The sequence below is a fragment of the Corapipo altera genome, unplaced genomic scaffold (genome assembly GCF_003945725.1).
Source record: "Corapipo altera isolate COAL_440 unplaced genomic scaffold, ASM394572v1 1, whole genome shotgun sequence".
Classification (NCBI taxonomy): domain Eukaryota; kingdom Metazoa; phylum Chordata; class Aves; order Passeriformes; family Pipridae; genus Corapipo; species Corapipo altera.
In genome coordinates, this window is record NW_020884873.1 from 32,024,507 (window position 1) to 32,043,448 (window position 18,942).

General features: G+C 38.6%; 1 protein-coding gene across 8 annotated transcripts in view; it reads right to left on the reverse strand.

Annotated features, from left to right (window-relative positions):
- Positions 1 to 18,942, reverse strand: part of CNOT2 (CCR4-NOT transcription complex subunit 2) — an 81,808-nt gene that overhangs the window by 62,323 nt on the left and 543 nt on the right. Inside the window, exon 1 of one of the 8 annotated variants that reach the window (XM_027658717.1) lies at positions 18,771 to 18,789. The exons of 3 other annotated variants lie outside the window; for them this stretch is intronic. The gene's annotated coding sequence lies outside the window, so the exon portion shown is untranslated. Of the gene's footprint in view, positions 1 to 2,158; positions 2,259 to 13,575; positions 13,609 to 18,770; positions 18,790 to 18,942 lie in introns of those variants that run through there. 4 more of the 8 variants (XM_027658707.1, XM_027658672.1, XM_027658698.1 and 1 more) reach the window with 4 other exon arrangements.

Genomic DNA, 18,942 nt, shown 5'->3' on the forward strand with positions numbered 1-18,942 from the left:
GGGGGGGGGGAGGGGGATGTTTGGAGCAGGGGAAGTAAAGGTTCTCTTGCAGCTTGTCGTGAAAACATGGTGAAGTAGGCTCCTTTGCTTGCCATGGGGCTCGCTTTCTAGGCTAGGAACTGGAACATGCTGGTTTCAGCTGGGGCAGAGTTCATTGTCTAAAAAGGACTGTTGTGGTTTAACCCCAGCCAGCAGCCGAGTACCATGCAGCCACTCACTTGCTCGTCCACCAGCAGCCACTCGCTCAATGCTAAGAGATAATGATATTTATTTAAATATAAAAATATATATAGTCTTTTTATAAGTTTAATAAGTTTTCCTAGTAGTTTCATCCCCAGGCTGCTTCATATTCCAATAATTCTTGCCATGTATTTGCTGGCCTTTTATCCCTTAAAAATAGCTACTACACAGAAGAGCAAATCCCAGGTTTATACTTTCTACTGAAGGCACTGAGTTGCCTCCTTCATTCCCTCACTATGGATAGAATGCAAGGAATGCACCTTCTGTCTCTTCATCTAAAGCCTGAGAAGCAAGACAAACAGAACTTACTATAAAAACTGCTATTCTTAGAGAAATAAATTCTACAAGTCTGTTATAATGGATAGTCAGCCTACAGCAGCCAAGAGCCAGACCTAGGACTTACTACTGTAAAGGTGGAAGGGTCTGGCTCCTGGGAACAGACACACTGAAAGAAGGTAAGTAATTTGACTGCTGGGAAACATTAGAAAACTACCTTTGGAAAAGATAGGCACATAGATAAAAACTGAACAAAAACAAAATAAGAAAACCTAAGAGGCATGCAAGATCACAGATTTGAAGTTTCTCCTCCACAAAATTTATTTTATCATTAACTCATTTTGCAGATTCATCCTAACTGAACTGTTCTATTTTGGGTTAGTAGCTTTTGTAAAAAGGTAATACTGACACAGAAAACAGAAGCCTCCTAACCATTTGCTTACTGGCACGATAATTAAGCAGGCATCAAAGGCAGAACAAAAAAAAAAAGGCAGAAATTATTCTGGAAGTGTTGTGCAAAAGAAGTACACATGCTACAGACAGTTACAGAAATGGGCATCCTATACAGAAAGAATCTTGGACTTCACCTCGACTCGGTCAATTTCAAATGCATCCTCTGCGAAACTCACAGTAGTCACAGCAGGAACAGATGCACATCATCTTACTTCAATTACACCTTTAAACTGGTTGGTGAGCCAAGATCTTGCTCCATCTATGAAATACTCCATCTATAACCTCCAAAATCTAATTCTGCGAGTAGAACCAAGGACACTAATTGCTTCCTACATGACGCTTAAGCTGGGGAGAAACCCAGCAAACTACCTAAAATATCCTTTCAGAAACTTTTTTCTGTCTTTCCCTGATGCAGCAGTTCTCTTTAATTCAGCTGCCTTGCTGGAAATCAGAGATAACTGTTAGAGCCTAAGGCAGTACGCAAGCCTGTCTAACAACGAACAGCGAAAAAACAACTTTCCACGTTTATCAGAGCAGGCTCTGCCAATCAACTTCTCCATTGGTTCTCACAGCAACTTTCTAGCCAGTTTACCAACTGGCAGGATCTCCTGGGCTTATGTTTAGTTGCTCACTTCCCCGTCTTACAGGTACCTGTGCTGGCAGGCCGTTGTTTGCCAGGAGGCATTTATGAATGAAGGGGAAAAAAGGAAGCGCAAAGCTCTTTGTGGTAGTGATGAATAGTTTGCTCAGACAGAGCTGTAACAAAGCTATTGCTCTGAAGCTGACATTTCACTCAGAAGGCTGACACCACAGAATAGCTTTATTTTGTTCTTCCATAATCTCTTTCTGGGGGAAACCAGCACCTTGCATAAATGGCTTGTACCTCTTGCTTCCAAGACAGAAAAACATGACACTGTTCTGAACAGCCAACAATGTCCAAAAACTTAATTGCCATGCTTTTTCTAAAATCTCTCCATCTAATGCTTTTCACTTCTGTGATGGGTTGACTTTGGCTGGATGCCAGATGCCCACCAAGTCGCTCTATCACTCTTCCTTCCCAGCTGCACAGAAGAAAGAAAATAAGATAGAAAACAGCTCATAGGCTGAGATAAGGCAGTTTATGACAGCAAAAGTGAAAGTTTGTGTGTGCACGAGCAAAAAGGAAAGAAAACCCAAAATTATTCTCTACTTTCCATCAGCAAGCAATGTCCAGCCACTTCCCAGGAAGCACGGTTTCAGCAAATGTAGCAGTTGCTTCAGAAGGCAAACACTGTAAGTAACGAATGTTCCCCCTTCCTCCTCCTTTCCTTGGCTTTTATACCTGAGCTGATGTCATATGGTATCATCCCTCTGGTTAGTTCAGGTCAGCTGGCCTACTTGTGTCCCCTCCCAGGATCTTGACCACCCCCAGCCCCCTGATGGGGGGAAATTTGGAGACAGAGCTGATGCTGTGCCAGCTCTGCTCAGCATTAGCCAAAACATTGCTGTGTTATCAACACCTTTCTAGCTACCAATGCAATGCACCGCACTGTGAGGGCTGCTGTGGGAAAATGAACTCCATCTCAGCCAGATCCAATACAACTTCCCACAGAAAACACCTTTTGCAGGCTATGAATGGTAACACCGGCATTTTCAAGAAATGGCAGATAAGTAAAAATAATTCTGAGAGACAGAGCCTACTCCTCTATGCCCTTGGAATTGTGAGCTGCAAGACCGGCTGCAAGGAATCAGAGAAATCACAGAAATGAAGAACAGTTTTTTGACTTCCACTTTATAAACCTTTATGCAGTATTTCAGAGGACACCCTCCTTCCAGTCTTGTATGATATCTGTTTATCAAATATTAGTACCTTCCAGGACACTGATCTCCAAGACAGGAGATTCAGAATCTGCTCTCCCTCTCCTAATTCAGCCGCAGCAGTGAATCCCCGGATCTGGACATACTTTCCATAGTAACAACCCCACGGCAAGATCCTTGGAGCTAGCTGAGGGAAGCTAGACTTCATGCCTAAGTAACATCTGCATTAACCCTTTAACAGTGACATCATTTACTTAGAGGGCTAACAGAGACGTTAGAGACATTACTTAGCAAGTCCATCAGGTAGTTTTAAGCACCCCAATAACCCAAAGTGGTCACTTAAAAAAGGTGTGCTTTGAAACAAATAGAAGATGGCACTCTCAGTCTCCTATCTGGACACAAGTTAAAGATATTTTTAAGTGGGTATCGTGCTTTTAATTTTGATGTATTTCCCATGAGAAGGTTCTATAAGAAGAAGTACACTTGACAACTGCTTACTAAATTCTGAAAAAATGCAAAATGTACCTTAGCCAATCTGAGGTTATATCAACTCTCAAAACAAATCTACATGTTCAAAATAAAACCCAAAACAAACCACAACTAGAAAAACCCAAACTGACCAATTCTGGAATACATACCTGATGGCATATCAGTCTGGAGATTGCGATTCATGTTTGCAAACCAAGAATAAACACATACTTTTCACTACAGAATTAACAAACATAGAAAAAAAAATCCAGATATCTCCAGACTTCTCTGTAACATGATGAAGACACACACACAAAATGAATCATCACTACTGTATCTATTAACTGCAAGACTGAGAAACTATAGGTTTTAATACTGAAATTAAATCCAGCGTCAGAAAGGTTGACACTTAATACAAAAGGAATTTCACCTTTTAAAAGAACTGGCCCTTCAAGAATCTTCAAAATCGCATGAAATGTAAGTTAAAATTTTTAACTCAACCATGAAAGAGTGTCATGATCTTTTCTAATTGGCATAGTTACTATTTAATGTTATTTAGTAAGATTCCAAGGTAAAAAATTCTTTAAGAAAAAGTTTTCAATAAAATACAATTAACCCAACTCATACTTTTCTTTCAGAGTAAAGCATTCCGAAATTATGACCAAACATTCCAAGATAAAAGCCTAAGTGAAAGGAATTGTTTCAGTAGTTTACTCCTTTGAAGTGCACCACGATCAACTGTCAGTTACAAGATGTATACGGGAGTAATACACATCTGCTGCTCTAACGGATGCTCCCTTTAACCATTTTCACATCTCTTTTTAGAAAAATTAGACTTTACCATTACATTTCTTACCAATCCAGAACTCTTCTTTTTTTAAAAACAATTGCAAGTAAATGTTTCTAGTAGGTCCATCAGTTTATATAAGTCCATCACCAACAAGCACGTTTCTAATGTCTAGCAGACAATTTAAGGAACAAACACATCATAAAGATAAATCGTAATGCTACCAAAACTCAGTGATTCTTGAGTACGTTACATACTTGACAAAAAAAAATTTAAAGAAAATATGTTAAAAAAACTGAAAGGCACAGAACTGAAAGTTCTGTTATGACACAGAAACTGGTGACAAGACCTATAGCTCATATTTTAGGGAGGTTTACATAAGCAAAGTCTGTACCTTGGGTTAACTTCATACTGTCAGCATGGTGGCCCAGTAAGGGATTTATCACAACAGATCTCAAGAGAAGTGCTCAATTAGAGGACACCGAGTCATTTACTGAGCAAAAATTACATAGCTTGCAAACTTTTTATTCTGTGTATTCTACACTTAATCCATTTTACACTGTTCTGATTCTCTTAAAATAAGCACAAAACTGTAACCTAATCACATTTTTTAGTCAAAACTGGCAATTATTTGTATATGCATCTTAAGGAGGAAGTGCACATTAAGAGACTCCAAAACTAACACAACTGCAGTACCACTACACATCATTATAAAATGATACACTAAAAAATTATCACACTTCTCAGCCAAAAGAACCTAAATAAATTTTATAAACTACAAACTCTGGCTTTCCCAGACAAAGAAGGTTTAAGAGGAAAGATCTCAGATGCGCTGTGCCTAAAAAGGAGGCAATAAGCACACAGTGAAGAGCCAGTAAACAAACCATAATTCAATACAGGCCCTTCACCAAGAAGGACAAGCACCACAACACAGGGATGACAGAGGGGGGTAGAAGAAAATATGAGTCCAGAACCGATCCCTAACAGGAAAATATGCTAACCACGTTCTCATTTGAGATCTCAACAATCACTACTCACACAGGCACACAGAGGCAGTCTTTAAAAAACACGTAATCCCACAGGGATTCTACTGACTATACATTGTTGCATGGGTTTTAGTTTTGGGGTTTTCTGGGGTTTTTTTAAAGATTATTCTAAGGTTTTCTCAATCATTAATATATTGTAATTTGCTATAGTGATACGAGACCTATGCAGGTTCTTATGCTTTAGCACAAGTCTAGTATCACTACTGCCTATTTACATAGGAAGAATTTTACCAAAACTCCGGGTTACAGGGAGAAAACGAGACTTGCAGAATAAGAAAAAAAATAACCCACTCTGGAAATAGAAGCATAAAGAAGAAAAGCTTTAGTCCAGCAATTCACAATGTCACAGTTACACATAAGTTTATCCTACTGAAAACTACCGAATTGTTCATTATCTGCAGCATATTTACACAACATATACATTTGCTGTATGTGTATTGCCAAAAGCATAGTCTGAAAAGGAGGAAAAGGGCACAGCACCGCTTACAATGGCTATGACATGTTACAGTAACACACGTGCTCTTATTCATTCAGAGAGCAAATGCTCCTACTTGGTCTATGCATGTGTTTTCAAGGATACTCAAGTTCTTGCATTTCTTTTCCTGGACTTCAAGAGGCCTGCATGCCTACCTCTTAGCCTGCTGAAGTCAGAGGACAGAAATTTCATCTCAAGCATTAAAATTAAGTGGAGAAAGATATGTGGGATAAATCTGGACCTTAAATAGACACCCAAGGATTTATAGCTCAGTCTGGGTATTAATTGCCTCACTTGTAAAATACAAAGAAGTGGAAAAAATTAGTCACATATTGTTTAAATAAACATCTTTACTATTTTCATAGTAGTTTTAATGTAGGTGAACACAACAAATGAAACTAAAACCTTCACCTCACCCGAGAACATTCACTTCTCTCGTAACACTTTCGCTTTTAATTGCTTCACCCTTTTCCTCATCACACAATCCTCCTATACCCTTACACCTAAAGTATCTTCATTTACCACACAAACAATTGTAGTCATTCTTTAACTATAAAGTTACAGCTAACCCCTGCTTTCCAATCCATTTTTATAAGTGTCAGTAATCTTCCTATGGATACAACTTATCTCTTCAAGTAAGGCTTCTTTTCAGAAAAGAAAAAAATAAAATTCAAGAGCACAAAAATACTTTTTAAGCATTCAACTCCAGGGCCATTTTCAAAAGGAATCTTTGAAAACTGTCATGTTTTAAAGGTAGGAATTCTGAAAAAAAATCTTGTAACTTGGGGTTTATCTAACACTTCTAAATTAAGGACTTTCCAGAAATTTTCTATAGCTCTTCTTATACTCCACGTTGAGAGAACTGCACAATAATGCAACATGAAATGCACTTTAATCTCAGCCTTGTTTAAAATTGCCTTAAAATGCACTACTTTGGAAGAAGAAAAAGCTGTGAAAACACAGATTCAGTTTTACTTTTAAGAACTTCCATTGTTACAGAAAGCACAGGCAGTAATACTGTGTTGGATAATCTTAGCCACTGCTTTAAGACCCCATATTCAAACCAAGACAATTCACTTGGCCAAATTACAGAACGCACAAGCTTTTTATGCCCAAAGACAACCTTTAACTACCTTTCAGGCTAAACTGATCAGATTTATTTTTTTTTTAAGCAGCTAAGATAGTTCTGTCTTTTCTGAATGTTTTTTAACAGAAACACTGCTCCCCCTCCAGCTGAAAACATCTTAAAATCTAGTCTGTTGGGATGCTCTAGGACTTGAACACTGTGCAACACTGACAAGTATGATATGTTCATGTCTTAAGAAAGCACTGTGTACCACAACAGTGAAGACCTGCTCAAAGCTGCTTGAGCTGCCAGGCTCTGCAACACCACCTTGCTCACATGCTACACGGAGATCGTACAGGCTCTCCGCTGATTTACAACACATTTCACCTTCTTGCATGAGACCTCTGTGCTTAGCTACAGAAAAGCTAAGGACACTTCATCCTAGAACTGAGAAATACTTTTAATTCTCTTACAAACCCGCTGGGTGCTATCAGGAAAATAGCTAGGGGAGGAGGGAGCCAGAAGAGGAATTAGAGTTCAAAACAGGAACAGAAAAAGAAATTGCAGAAAGAAAGAGATAGGTATGTAAGATGCTGATGGGAAAGTGAAGGGTCTCAAAGACCCGGCCACTACAGCATGCAGAGCTTCAGATCTTGGACACACCCCTTCTGGATTTTCTTGGCCAATGGACCAGGGACCACTGTCAAGATGCACCTCTATCCTCCTCTAATTAATTACACAGAGACTATAGGAAGAACACAGTGTGTCTAGCTAAGATGCCTAAATTCCCCATATGTCAACTAATTTTATGCCTGTCTTTTAAGGTTTGTATTTTCATTTTTTTAATAATGCTGGGGGAGCCACACAAAGATTTTCACAAGTGTCTTCTGTTTGAAATACTACAAGTCTATGCAGAATCATTAACTATTCACAGCTGCAAATTAAATGAAAGGCATTTCTATTATGAAATGTTAAACCAATGTCTCAGTTTCTCTATTTGTAATGCATGGCTGTCACTTCAGTGAGGAAATATAAAACATAACTTTTTCAAAAAACATTATAAAGCACTTGTATGAAACTGTAATGAAGAAACTGGAGAGAAAACATGAACCTAGTATTTACTTATAATTTTGGATAGCATGATCTGAACAAGGGGATTAAAAAAAACCTCAGTGAGAGAACACCATGCATCCACTCTAACCAATGAGACCAGAGTGCTCTGGGGAAAACACCATTTGATGAAGAAAACTATATAACAGTGACATGGAGATGGATCCTGAGTTAAGATAGGAAAGAAAACCTTCATTCCAGCATTTCTTCAATTCAGATTCCCTTGAATTTGCAATTTTAACAGTCACTGAAGGGTCTTATGTACTGAGGGAGGAGTTTGTAACAAAACTTCAAACGCTCATATAAACAGTGACCTACATCCCTCTTAGTTTATGAACTGAAAATGAGACAAGTTTATGACATGGCAAAACAAAGACTAAGCATCAGGAAGAATAATGAGGTAATCCAAAACTTTGCTTTTCAATCTTTTTTAATAAATTGCTGAGGAAGAAACGAAACTCAGCGAAAACAAGTGATGAAAGAGTAAGAAAAGCACAGGGACAAAGAAACCCAAACTACCCAACAAATCATAAGAATACATAAGGTAGAAAAAGAGGCATTCTGGGAGTACAGGAGACAAAAAAAGCTATCTTAAGTGCCTTGCATCTATCTAAACCCCTGTCTCCAGATAAAACTGAAGTTCTCAGCATCATGTGCCTATATTAACACTGGGAAAGCCTTCACCATTTGATGGAACATAGTTGCTCTTCTCTAGCTTTATATACTAACCCAACTAAAAGCTTCTCACAGTAAGTGAAAAAATTTTAAACTTTTAATAGCCAAAATTTTAAAGCCTATTTGATATTACAGAAGAATGATTATGGGCAAGAATATGATCATCTCACCAGTGTTGCATAGATTTCTATCACTATCACTGCATATATCAACCTCAAATTTAAATTAGTTTCTCATAACAGATGTGTAATTACAAGGTATCACTAGGAGTCTCATTCTTACTCAAGAGACATATTTCCATTAGTAATCTAGCCATTCGTAATTCTGATTTTTTGCTGATTTTATTTTGCAAGTTTGACAGTTTCCACAGAGGTCAGACTCCTGACAGGAGCAGGACCTGGTGAGGTTTCCAGTGAACGACAAGGCCTTATGGAGAACCCAAACCAAACCCACTCTATCAGCAGCTGTCCATCTTATTCCAAGATAGCACCCTTACTGTGACACCACTGGAGTCTTACCTCTGAGAGAAAAATACAGAAGAGAGAGAAAAAAAAAAGAAAAAAAAGTATAACTTGAGCAGAACCGTGGCAGCTGCATTCAGAGAGAAAAAACACACCACCAAAGGGAACTTTCTTTTGTAAAGCAAGGTAGAATTCGGTGTGTCTTCTGGGTTTGACACTACATAGCATGAGGGCAACTAATTAAGCAAGACCATTTTCAATTTTTTTTCCTGTTTCAGTATTAGTTTAACCCTGACAACCGGATTATTTTACATGTTCTTCACGCATAACAATTTCAGAAGCTTACCTTCTAAGCAAAATCTATCATTCCCTTGGGGTTTTTATACACTTTTTGCTTTTCCAGTAAAAACAGTAGCAGATAAGTGTCACTACAATTATTACTGACTAAAGGTTTTCACAGAAAATAGGTTCATAAACAAAATATGATACCTCAGAAGGATCAAAACGTACTCACACAGTTTTACAGAGTGCCATTAGAGGGATGTGAGCTCATTCTGACCCTATGTTAGTCAATAAAAGACTATCCATTCATTCTATAAGCTGCATGTCAAAAAGGCAGATTTTGAATAACCTTCACATAAAATTTCAAAGTTTTGCTTCATTAGACAGGAAATAATGTATAATTATACATTATATAACGTATAATTATATATCTTCCACAAAAATCTACAACCATCTTCCACAAAAATCTAAAACTTTTCATAAATAGCAAGTTATACAATGAGTGCAGGATAAACACTAACTTCACAAAGTTAAATTATATTAACAGGACAATTAAGTATTTAAAGTAAAAAGTGTGTACTGATTCTTCACACAAAAATAAATGGGAAATTCTTTTCACAAAACTCCCCTCTCCTAACAACCCCCCATGAACGTAGTGAAACCAACAGTTTCCTGACACAGCCCTGCTCAAACCAAGCCAGGAAGGCTCGGTGATAAAATGCCAACTGCCAGGGCCTCCTTCACATTAGCAATCTTCTCTTGCCAGCAGACAGACAGACAACAGATAGCTGTGGTGAGGAAACCGTGGGATACACTCATAAAAAAGAAGACTGGGCACACAAAAAATGAAATACACAACCAATGTGTTATTCTTGCGTTTGGCTCCCTGGACTCCTACTCTAGAAAAAGAGGAAATAAACACCAAACAGAACAGAAGAACATATTTGCTTATAAAAACACTGCATTTCTTCTCTACAAGCACAGTACTAGGTGATAGGCTAAGCCCAAGCTGACACACCAGGCACAGAATAACACGGCCTGGCCTGCACAGGCTCTTCTCCTCTGGGATGCTTGCCCCACCCTTGCTCTCCTGCTCCTTGATTGCCTACCAAAGGTGCATGCCTGCTCTAGGGTGGCTAGGGTACAGTCTTGGCCTTTCTACACAAAGAACATGGCACTCAGGAGCCCTGCAGGGCCAGCAAATGAATTTCCTTCCTTCCTCCAGAGCTACAGTGCTCCAGCTGTGTCCCAGGGCTCTTTCTGGAGAGCCCAGAATTGAGGAAAGTGCAAAATGCTTCTAGGCACAAGGCAAAGCTAAGAAACAACGATTTTGTGTTAGATATCCTCCTCTCTTCCCTCACAGGCACAGTCAGCAGTTCACCAAGAACCGGAGGGATGGTCTCCACATCACCAGCATAAGGGAATGGTATCCACAGGCCTCCAGGAAGGGTGGTGCATTGCTTTGTGACTTCCCCTCCCAATACATAAGCTGGGTCAAAAGGGTTTCTTAACACGCACAACCAAAGGAAGAAGGCACAGGATGACAGGCCTTACAGCAACTGTTGTTGCCCACTCTCCCACAGAACAACCCAAATCCAAGCTAGAAACAAAGCCTCTCCATGTAGAAATGGCACATATCTAACTACCTGAATATGTATATATGCTGTTTGGCCTCAGGAAGGACAAAGGTAACCCATACTTCGCCAAGGGTAACCCTCACACTGCAGCATGGGCTTCTGGTGTCATAAATACCAAGTTTTACAATTTTTTCAATCTTCCTAGATTACCTCTACGGTCGACAAGAAAGTCTGAGGGCTGACAGTACTTCCCCTGTCCCAAAGTTATGGATACCTTACCTAGACACTGCTAGAAAATTAAATTATTTGAATTGTTCAGATAAAACAATCATTAGAAAGCATCTACAAAAATCTCATTTATTGCTAAAGCTGCAACCTAAAGAAGGGACTGTTTGTTCAGTTTTACAAGTATCTATTTCTTCAGACCACAGATACCTTTGAAATCATTCTTCACTGAACTACCAGATTCCTCAGGGAAAGAAAAGGACCTTGGAAAGTGAAGGACTTGGGATGTCAGTAAACAACACTATAGAAAATTAACTTTTAGAAGGACAGTAATAGAATAAACAACAGTTGTCTCTGTTCTGGCCTCAGAGTTCGAGATGAACTTTCAGTCCTCTACTCAGAAATTTCAGCTGTGCTCCTAACATAGAAATATAGCACCTACTTCAAGAAGTGGTGAAAAATGAGAACCCAGTTACTCCATAATAAAGCTATAATTCTTGATAAATTCAATTTCTGACCCTTAAATTATGTACACATGACAAACTTGTTCTGTACAGGTATCATCCTAACAGCAAAACATGATGCATACTATCATTTAACACGTTATTTGCAGCCTGAATTCAAAAAGCATGAGAAAAGCCACATTAAAGAGATCAAAACATTGCTAAGACTACAGCAAGTGGTGTACAGAAACTAGCAAAACAGTATAATTTGATCATAAATGTCACCTAAAGTGCTGAAAAAATAGTGAGGTTTATTTTCTAGGAGATTTCAAGTTTGCCCTCAAAGCTGCATTAATATGATTAACATCTCGTTTTCATGTCTGCAGCATCCACGGACTTACAGAACTCTTACAGTTACAGTACAGAGCCAGAGTAAGTGAGAGGTCTCTGAGAAAGCGCACACACCTGTGAGCAGGAACCCCTGGGACTTCTTTAGAGAAACAAATGTCTACTGAACTACACAGTATCTTTCAAACTGTTGTTTTGCTCAGATATGCAGAGGAGTAACATACCTAACCATGCGAACAAGATATTTGATACTCCTAAGAGATAAGCAAAGCTACTCTTTGGCCATAGACATTGACAGGGAAAATATTTCGGATGTAAAACCCACAATCAAAAATTATCTAGGATGTGTTCTGCTTCATACCAGTGGGGATGAAGCCTCTAGGTGCTAACAATACAAGATGTGTTACATAAGACTATGCACTTATTTTTAGAAGCACATTACAAAATTAAGTACCTCACTGGAATCTGTTGCAGAGCCTTGGACAGTTACATCAATATGCACAAAGAACAACTGCTCAGTTGGAGCAAAATATCAAATTTGATTCAGATTGAAGTTCTCTCCTGACAGTCCCAAAAAATACTGAACCATCTGAGACCATGAAAGTTAATTTACATTCATTAGATAAAGAAAAACCAAACCAAAACACAAACTACTAATCGTAAAGACATATTCTTTTCTACGAGCAGCAGAACTAATAAAAATTAGTTTCTTACAGATTGGTTCTTCTGTTCCTTAATACTTAAACCACGATAACCCTCAACTTCCTTCTTTTCCACGTCTCTTCATGACTTTCCCCCCATCCCAAGGAAAAGAGAGTTATGGTACACACATTCTGGAAGTCTGCATGTGCTTACAGGATGCCTGACCAGCTGCCATCCTACAGAACACATAGTGGATGAGGTCTCACTATTCCTTTTCCGAGAGTGCACACAAATTTGAACTTCCTTCCTCTACCTAGACACAATTTCATAAGGTCTGTAGGACCATAATTTGAATCTTAACTTCTCTTTCTGATTTAAGTTTCCATATATAAACATGTCTATATAAAGTATAAATTCAGTTAAATGCTTAACTTTTGAGTTAACTGAAAATCTGGGTTACCTGTGTATACTTGACCTACTTTAAATTATTTTATTTCTTGTAGTTTACAAACATAGAACAATCCATTAAGCACATTCTACTATGAACAGACTTTAGTACCACCGTTTATTCATTTGCGGTCTATGTTATTCCTCTTAAGGCTCTCTCCTAAGTACAGCAGGGCCTATGGACTACCTTTAGCCTACTGAGTTTTAAAATACACTTCTCAAAATTATTTTGTTTTAATAAATGGACTCTGCAGATGCAGGTGTTCACTAGTACAGAAAGGCCCAGCAGCTGAACACTGGAATGCACAATTCAGGGGCAGTTAAAGATGCCTCCTCTCAGTGAGACACTCCTGGTTACCAACCAGACCTACACTTGGCCATCCCAATTTTCAAGACTTGTCAAACTTTGCTATATAAACTAATTCAGACTAGTCTGAAATGAATCTATACTGAGGACCGCAAAAGAACTGCCAGATGCTTTAAAAAAGAAGTCATTTAAACTAGTTCTATATCTTTTGGAAACAATTAAAAGATCTGGATTACAGATAATACCAACAGTTTGCAAATTCCTAATTAAACTGCTATGATAATACTACTTGCCATCAAGCATATTCTGCTGGTAGTCACAATATGCACTGACCTGAGATAAGGAAAGTTCAGAAGAGCAGTGATTTCTTGAAAACTACACTTCATCCTTGCAAGAAATGTGGATATTCCCTGTTTCATCACAAATGTCTCACAGTATTTATGTTCTTACCTAACTGAACTTTCATGAAACTGGGGGGGAAAGAAAACATGTATTTACTGTCCAAAACATATCATCCTGAAAATGCCAAAGTTTCCTAAAAAAAAAAAAAAAATTAACTCCATATCACAGAAGCAAAGGAACCTGAATTTACTTCAGTTTGCACCACGAAATAAAAAGTAATACTGACTTATTCTCATGTGTATTGCTGATCTCAATCAATCTGATCTTGATCAACTTACTAGAAATGTGTATCCACACCCAGAAAATAATCCAAAAATTAAGATTTCAACATAAGGTACCCTTCTACTTTATGATGGTGCTTTTGGCATGTTGGAAAAGGTACACCACACAGTGAAGTATCAAGAGCAGTACTGACGCTGCAATAAAGTAATCAAACATCTCATAAAAAAGATTTTTTACGTCAAACAGTTTTACAGGTGGACACCATATTGCAAGGTACTTTACCATTCAGAATTGCTCATCATCTCATTAGTCTTTCAAAAGTTGACACTGCATACAGCTGATTTCTTTTTGAAAACCTTTCCAATTCCCACTTCCCATCACAACACATGGTAGAAACACTCAAGAGAGAAGACCTTCTTCCATACATTTTTTTAACCTACTTAGTCTTTACATATAATACCTGCTTCACAGCTATTTTCCTGCTTCACACCTTTTTCAAAAAATAAATATTTATATGCAACAAGTACTTTCTCACAAATCTCATCCCTACTGAATGGTAAAAGGCTCCAAGCAAGTCCCCTTCACAGCAGAGCAACAGAAAGAAGGTTGGCAGACCTTTTTTCCATCATTATAATTCTCTGGCAACATTTCCTTTGCACGAACAGTTTTTGCAATTAAAAAAAAAAATGCATTAAAATACTTACAAGGAATAGTCATTCTACCACAAACAATGCAAGGTTTTAGTAAGCTGGAAGGGGAAAAGTACTGTTCTAGTGAAGCTCAAAGCAAAAACTCCCACAGTCATATAGACTGCATGACAAGTACACGGTCCACTGACGGAAGCATTGGTTATTCTTTTTACACCAGGACAAGCATCGTCCTACAACCCTTTGACAGAAAAGATAATATATGATATTACATTATCATTGCCTCTGTTACAGAGACAGCCTTAAAAAAAACTTGTTTGCCAAGAAGCTGACTACAAACCTAAACATGAACATTTTATAATTCAAAATAGTTGGCCGTAATTAGTCCTACTGCTACTTTTTGGTGCCTGGAAATTCCTTGCTATTGTTTCCAAATGCAGACATATTTAGATTGCAATGAAAATGTTGTGGACGTGCTATTCTGAAACACGTAAGGACAAACAATCCAATTGCTATTTTGGTCATTTCAGGGGTTTTAATATTGTTTTCCCTAACTATATACCTTAACTCTACTGGTACCTAGTTCCATAGAAGCCTCGAACCATACAAGTAAAACACTTTATCCTCTTGCTACAGACTAGAACTTGGCTATAGATTGGTTAAATGACTTAACCATCACTTCAGTATGTAACTCAGAATGACAGAAAGCACAATCCAACTCAACCCATTGGATTACTGCCTGCTCAGCACGAGTAATGCAAAGTTGGAGTTTCCATTTTATGTACCACAAACACAGCAGCATGTTATACTACTTTTCGGTTTAAATAAACTATACCTTTTGACAAATAACTTGACCTCAGCCAACTGTATCCAAACATCATTGATCCACCTCAAGTGTATAAAATGATAGTTAAAAATAACCCCCCCAAGAATTATCCCAAATCAAAATGAAAACAGGAATAAACAATTGTTTACTTACTACTAAATTTCTGGTCAACAACTCTTGCATTGCAATTCAACAAGAGAAGGATGTGTCTGAAAAACGTCTTCATTATAATCAAATTTTTAACCTACCAGCCTAATCTGAAAGGAATTCTCATAGGAAACGTAGAGAGTTGTGAAATTAAACATATTACCACTGCAAAGAACAATCAGATGGCAGAGCAATCAAGTCAAGGGTAAAGAATAATGCACATATTTTCTCTAATGCTACTGATAACCAGTGCTATCTCAAGACAAATTACAGGGTCTCAGTAACATCTTTGGGCAAGGACCACTTTCACCTTGATTTGGAGTGTATTACACCATTAGACCAGAAGCTGAGCTAGTACATACCAACGCAATACAAATATTCTATTTTCATCAGAATATTACAAAGGAAAGATAAAATATAAATTAAAAGCGATCTGAACATTTTATGGTTGAGGTTTTGGGGGGTTGCCTTTTTCTTTTTTTTCATTTTTACGGATACGAATGCAAAGATTTTCAATCCTATGTAAAAATCTCTTGCTGATTAGCACAGACCATGTCTCATATACACACACCCGCCCCGAAACCAAAATAATTCCATAAGGACAATTTAAAATATCCTACTGTGAGTATTTTCATTTGACACAATTCTTCCTATGCTGTTATAATGCTCAATAAAAGCAGAGTTAGCTGTCAACATACAGCATCCATCATGAAAACTCTCAAGCAAAAAGTTAACATATGAGTATCGGTGCTTTGAAGTCAATGAGACTACACAGAAAATTTCAAGTGTTCAAATGCTTTTACAGGAACCTCAGTCAGGAGACCAACCAACACACACAAACACAGCACCTATGTGCTAAAGCACATCTGCAAAGAAAAACAAAAAAAAAGGCCAATGATTCAGGAAACACAGCTGAAACAGGCTGTATTGAATTGCTCATTTCAGTGCATCTGAGACATCAGGCTAAATTTCAAGCAAAAATATTAGCTTGTATAGCAGAATATTTACTTACAATTTTTTATTTATTTATATCTCAAAAGCCCAGATGAAGCAAAGTTAACCTAACTGTAACTTCTAAGCTTTTGACAGCAAATGCTGAAATCCAAATATACACTGTATTAATAATAATTTTTAAAATGAGAAAAACTGTATCACTTAAAGAACAATCATTTAAATCTGTGGTAAAAAAATGTTAGTTTGACTAACTACTTCTACAGAAACTGGCGTAGGGCTTTCATTTAAGTTAGCATTTAGAAACACACACAACAAATACAGCAAGTATTCTGCCAAGAATTTAGGAATTTATTTTTTTTTCTTTGGGAACATATTTTTTTAAGATGCCTTTTAAAAATCTGTATTCAGTCAAATTATAGCTTTAAGGGAAGACATAATTTTAAAAAGTTAACTACAAGGGTCTACTTCCTTTAGAACAAAATTCTGTACTTGGTGCACTTGCTATGCTACCTCATAGGAAAACAAGCCATTCAATGCTTCTCTTCAGTTTCCAGATCAAGACAAATAGTCAGGTGCAAGAAACCTCTATTTTAATTCAACTATGGTGTATTTTTAAGTTCTATTCACTTCTTGAGTCAATAAAAAGAAGGAGGTGGAAAACATTTCTGAATAAATAGAGTTATGACACAAGGCTGCTTTAAAGCTGCAATGAGGTTACAACTTTGCAATTACTGTATGACAGACTTTGCACCAACATGAAAATTAGTGTAATTTTTAAGAAAGCTAGAGTAGAGGCTAAAAAAGCAATAATGTTCCTAATTTCAATGCTAGTCTCTATCTAAAGAGAAATGAATTCAGAAATACAGCAAATATAGCAGAAATCCTTTCTGAGATCTATCACTGTGGGCACTTAGAATTTTTGTATGAAGTGACTGAGGTAAAGACCACGATTTTCAGGTGAAAACAGCCATTTATGGGACTGGTTTTTAGCATCCAGCCTCAGGACAATGCCCTATTTTTTCCACTGAATAACAATTCTCTAAAATTAGATTCTCCTGAAGAGAATTCAACTTACTTTTTTTTATAAATTTCTAAGGTCTTTATTTTAGCCAAGGGCTTTTCCTTCATTTGTTGACAGAACTTACACATGAACAGGTTGCAATAACAATGACTGCTTTGACAGCAATATTAAGTTTCTAGAAGAGATGTGTAGACAAGGTTTATCTACTACTACACTCTTAGCTTTATCAACAGCTTCCTGAAAGTGAAACGGAAATACACTTGCAAGTCAAGCCAGTCAGCTCTTGATAGTGAGTATTCAAATCCCTTTCTAAAATCAGAAGCAGTCAACGCCTTGAAGTTTAGCATGCCAGCTGAATTCTCAACATAAACAACAGTGGAATTTGGGGGCAAAAAGAAAAGCAAAAGGCATAGGACACATCACGTTCCAGATCATAAAACTCAATCTTGCAAGTTGCGTTCTATTAAGGTGTCACTATAAGAGAACTCAAAGTACATCAACACACACACAACTATTCTCCCAGGTCCAAACAAATATGTCATTGCAATATAAACTTCAACAATTATTTTGCTCTTGCAGGTCTTCACAAGTCTTAACAGTCTGAAACATATCCAAGTTTCCAGGAACATAAAGGTCTTGACTGACTAATGTGACAGCAGGTTTGATCATCTTAAACTCCCTTCCCCCAGCTGAAGAGTTAAGACTAGCAGCCAGTCACCAGCACCAGATGTTGCTGCCGTGCAGGCATACAGGAATGTCTCCTGCACACACTCTAAGTTACACACACATACATACACATATATACATGAAGGAGACACAGAAAGTCCTAATCTTCCCCTGGGGATAAAAGAGTGCAAAGTTGGAAACAACTTTTTGCCTGATAAAACAGACAGCAGAAATGAAAACGTGCTTCTGTTAGATGTGGATCAGCAGCAGAAGTTACTATACTTAACACAAGCATGTTTTCATTTTCCCACATCACAGGGCCTCCAAAACAAAGTTACCTGCAACTTCACAAAAACAAGCCCACCCTAAAACCGAAAATACCCATTAGATGGTACCTTGTTTTCACCAGGAGCACACGTACACTAACTGGATGGCCAGCAGTGACTCTTGCACCTTTCCGCACCACTCTACTGTCCCCGTCTCATCCCTAACCTGTCACCCTGTGCCACCTCCTCCCCCGGCACGGGCCAGGTTCACGACAGAGCTTGTCACCGCCGCCCCGGCGGGCAGGGGAAGGCCGGCTCCTTCCTCTGGCGGCCGTGCACGGTCCCTTTCAAGTTTGTTTTACAAACACGTCCGAGGGAAAACCAGAACCTGTTTACACACCGCCTTAACCGCCGCCAGGAAGAGAGTGGAACAGGCGCAGGCTAAAAAAAAATATTTTCCAGAAGAAAGACAGGCAGCAGCACCCCCGCCTCACCGCCGTTCTCTGCCCGGGGCCCGCGGCGCAGGCCGCACGGCCGCTCGGCGAGGCGCGGGGCCGGCGCGGCCCCGGCCGTGGGCGGCAGGTTCCGCTGCCCCGACGCCGGGCCCAGGGAAGGCAGGGGCGGGGGCCGGCTGGGCGCGCAGCCCCGCGGGGACCGGCTCGGAGG